This window comes from Canis aureus, chromosome X (assembly GCF_053574225.1).
Source record: "Canis aureus isolate CA01 chromosome X, VMU_Caureus_v.1.0, whole genome shotgun sequence".
Taxonomy (NCBI): Eukaryota; Metazoa; Chordata; class Mammalia; order Carnivora; family Canidae; genus Canis; species Canis aureus.
Window position 1 is genome coordinate 61,794,196 of NC_135649.1, and position 5,039 is coordinate 61,799,234.

A 5,039-nucleotide genomic window follows, 5' to 3' on the forward strand; every position below is an offset into this window, starting at 1 on the left:
GGAGACTTGATTTCTTTTTTCAACTTTGCTAATAACTTACATAGAAATGTTAGTTGAGTTGTTTTATTGCTCTAGGACTCAACTTCCTAACTTGTAGATGATAAGTTCTATGCTGAGACAGCTGGCTCATATTTTGGAAAGAAAATAAAGCTGTATCCCTACTCATTCTTTACAAATATAAAGTCCAGAGGACTGCAAAAATACTTAACTATAAAGAGTGAAACTATATAATTTCTAGAGAGGTGTGTTAGTGGTTGTGTTTATAATTTTGGAATGGGTAAGTTCTTCTAAAAGAAAACACAGCCAAGAAGTCATAAATAAAAAGTGATACAACTACATAAAAATTTAAATCCTCTTTTGGAAAAACAAGCTTCTATTAAAAACTTTTTAAAAGATGAAAGAAAAATCGTACAGAAAAATAAAAGTTATGGACAAATAAATCACAGAAAAAATACAAACCATTATCAAACATATAAAGATTCAACTTCTTCATAATTAGACACACAAATCAAAAGGAAATATTTTAACCTATATATCTTGTAAAAACTAATGCATTTTAAAATACTAAATGCTGGCCAAGGTAAAGGAAGTAGGCATGGTGCTTTGTTGGTGAGTGTAAAGTGGTGCTGCTCTCTAGTGCTAATTCTTGCTGTTTCTGAAGCACTTTTGTTCCAATCCTTCTCAGAGATACCTCTCTTACAGTATTCCTACTATCTGATTTGGCATCCTACAGACACATTTTAATCTGGGACTCCATGTACAAATAGATACACTAGTCTTGCTAACCCATCCCCTCCTCTGCCTTGAGAAAAATTCAAAGTCTCTGTCAGTATGGCTCTTTTCCTCTCTTCTGCTCTTTGGGATCCCTTTCTCTCTGATCAACAAGTTCCACAAATTTCAAGAACCTAGATGGTAAAACTCTCAAAGCATAGCCATAGCAACTGACTGAGAAGAAGAAATGCAAAGGTTTGGTTAAGTTCTTAAAATGGAAACAATACGAATGAATATATAAATAAACTATCTTACTACAGTTTTTATTTATTTATTTTTAAGTTTATTTATTTAACTAATCTTTACACTCTACATGGTGCTTAAACTCATAACAGTGAAATCAAGAATCACATGCTCTTCTGAGTGAACCAGCCAGGTGCACCTTGCCACAGTTATTTTAAAGATAAATTCAAAATGGCTAAATATAATAGGCTACTGTTTTTTATGGACAAAAGTTATCTTAAAATAATGTTTCTGGTTTCAAGAGTTACACAAATAATATTTTTCACAGAAAAAATCACACCTCATGAACTACAATAGCATGTATTTCATTACTTTAAAAAAATCTCCAGTGTGGACCTTTTCCAGGAGAAATTAAGTGCTGAATGGCAATTCATCTCACAATAAATTTAGAAGTGAATTAGAACATGAAAACAAAAGGAGACAGAAGCAATAATTCTATTTTCTCTTTGAGTCAGCAATGAACCCATATGTGAAATAGTCTAAGCAACTTAGAGTCCAACAAACTATTTGGTGGGCATATTTTTGAAAAGTGTCTTATGTGCATTTGGAAACACAACCTTGAAACCAAGGGAAGAAGTTCCAAAGATATATTTAGCTTATTGGAAATATTTCACTGATGCCAAGTGATGTTGAGCATTTTTTCATGTGTCTGTTGGCCATTTGTATGTCTTCTTTGGAGAAATGTCTATTCATGCCTTCTCCTTATTTCTTGACTGGATTATTTGGGTTTCTTGGGGTGTTCAGTTTGATAACTTTTTTATAGATCTTGGATACTAATGAAAATATATAAGTGTAGATTTATACTATTGTCATTAAAATGTGTAAGAACTGAACATGTTCATTTGCTTGAATGGATTACTCATTCAACAGAAAATATAATTTTCCAGGTTTAGATAAATGGGAAATGAATGAAGCATGTAGCTGCTGCTTAACAAATTGATCATAGACTGACTTCATAAAAAGAGGATAGGAAAGAACAAACAAAAAGAATGATTCCTTGAAAAAGAAGTAGGGTAAGTAAGAAGTAAGGTAAGTGTTTTCCATCATGTTCTTAGAATTTAAGAACACAGAGATGTGTATAAATTATTCCTAAAAAATGACTCTTAAGATATAATTTCTTAATGAATCTTTTCCAGGGGGTCTTTTCTCTTTTCCTTTCTGAACTCTGTCTTTGCTGTATACTCGGGAATGTTTTCAGACTTAATATCTTTGCTGTACCACTGTTTGTTTATATATCCCCTTGATGGAATATGCAGTTAGCTATAACAATAGCATAGATTGCAAAAACAAAATATGAGTTTTGCTACTTCATCAGAATATTTGTATGTACAATTTGGAGATTGACAAAAACTAGGTTTAATTTTGTTATATAAATATGTTATATACACTTTATATAAGTTTAAATATGTTTAGATACACTTTATATAAGTTTAAATATGTTTAGATATATATTTCAAGTAAGTTATAATAAAATAAAAGAATTTGAAGGGTTATATGTTGCTTTTAAAATAATCTGATATGTAAGGCTCTAGGTAAGTGGATGAAAGCCAAAAACAAAAAGTGGGGGAGAAATCCCTAGCACGATACAGAATTAAGACAATCTAGCATTTAACTTTAGCCTCTGGCTAAGATGGTATCAGTTTACTAAATCAAATATTTTTATTAGTTGCCACTATTTTCTCAGTGAAGGGTGATTGTTTCTTTTTTTTTCTTTTTTTTTTTTTAAGGGTGATTGTTTCTAATTAACCCTCCTCGACGAACAGTTGGACTACACCAGAAAACTGATTTATCTTTTCGTGAAAATAGGCTGTAAACTTCTATGTGCAGTATGTGGCATTTATCAATTTTTTAATTTCTTTTTTAATGAATTCTTTTTATAAAGGTAACCAACAATAGTGAGCTTTCTAAGGAGATAGAAAAAGCCTGAAGCATTGAAGTAAATTAAAATATTAAAAGCAAAAATATAATTGTTTTAAAGATGCCATTGTCTTAGTGTACCATAATATTCACACAACTTATATAAGTGTTCCAATCTACATTTTAGTAGTTTATTAGACATGGAGTAATATATATCCTTCTATAAGATAAGGCTGGTGGTAAAATATTAGAAAAAATATTTTAAAACTTTTATATTTTATGCAAAAAACACAAGTTAAGTTTAATAAATATTTGGTAAATTTAAAGGAACTAGAAGTCTTTATAATGTAAGTGAGAAACTTTGAAACTCTTTTCAAGTATATGAGGATACCTAGTAGAAGTTGAAGATTTTCAAATAACTTTTAGCCAACAGAAAATTTTTCCAGTAAAATTACAGGTGAGCTAAAAGTTATTCCAGAGTGTCAGCTAAGCGCTGTAATCAATCCAAGCAATATCTCAGATCAATCCTCAACAAAACTCAAAAATAAGTGCATTGATATATTTAGCTCACTGTAGATTTATCATTTATTTCTCCAATTGAAAATATCAGCCAACAATATATTTAAAACACAAAATTTTAATTATATGCTAGAATTCTTACATCATTATTTGCTGCAATACTAGGTAGTTTTCTGATTTTTCTCATTTTTTGTAAATATAATAGAAACAATAAAAAAATAAAAAAAGAAACAATAATGGTAATGGATGGGGTCAAAATTAAAGATAATTTAATAGGACAAAGGAAATATGTTATACTAATCAGTATCTTTGAGAACCCGTTGCATGTAAAGCAGTGTATATAGAAATATTTTTAATTAGGTATTATTACATCATTTTAAATTATAAAAAAACAGAACATTTGAAAATCTCTTTTTTCTTAATTGCCTAGAATCCCTTTTCTCAAAAACACATGGTTTTAATATTTTCTTTTGGATTCTCTGTGTCAAACAGTTTATTTATTTATTTTAATAAATGTATTTTTTATTGGTGTTCAATTTGTCAACATATAGAATAACACCCAGTGCTCATCCCATCAAGTGCCCCCATCAGTGCCCGCCACCCAGTCGCCCCCACCCCTCGCCCACTTCCCCTTCCATCACCCCTAGTTCGTTTCCCAGAGTTAGGAGTCTTTCATGTTCTGTCCCCCTTTCTGATATTTCCCACTTATTTTTTCTCCTTTCCCTTTTATTCCCATTCACTATTTTTTATATTCCCCAAATGAATGAGACCATATAATGTTTGTCCTTCTCCGATTGACTTATTTCACTCAGCATAATACCCTCCAGTTCCATCCACGTCGAAGCAACTGGTGGGTATTTGTTGTTTCTAATGGCTGAGTAATAATCCATTGTATACATAAACCACATCTTCTTTATCCATTCATCTTTCGATGGACACCGAGGCTCCTTCCACAGTTTTTTTTTAAATTTTTTTATTTATTTATGATAGTCACACAGAGAGAGAGAGGCAGAGACACAGGCAGAGGGAGAAGCAGGCTCCATGCACCGGGAGCCCGACGTGGGATTCGATCCCAGGTATCCAGGATCGCGCCCTGGGCCAAAGGCAGGCGCCAAACCGCTGCGCCACCCAGGGATCCCTCCTTCCACAGTTTGGCTGTTGTGGACATTGCTGCTATAAACATCGGGGTGCAGGTGTCCTGGCGTTTCATTGCATCTGTATCTTTGGGGTAAATCCCCAGCAGTGCAATTCCTGGGTCATAAGGCAAATCTATATTTAACTCTTTGAGGAACCTCCACACAGTTTTCCAGAGTGGCTGCACCAGTTCACATTCCCACCAACAGTGTAAGAGGGTTCCCTTTTCTCCACATCCTCTCCAACATTTGTGGTTTCCTGCCTTGTTAATTTGCCCCATTCTCACTGGTGTGAGGTGGTATCTCATTGTGATTTTGATTTGTATTTCCCTGATGGCAAGTGATGCAGAGCATTTTCTCATGTGCTTGTTGGCCATGTCTATGTCTTCCTCTGTGAGATTTCTCTTCATGTCTTTTGCCCATTTCATGACTGGATTGTTTGTGTCTTTGCTGTTGAGTTTAATAAGTTCTTTATAGATCTTGGAAACTAGCCCTTTATCGGATACATCATTTGCA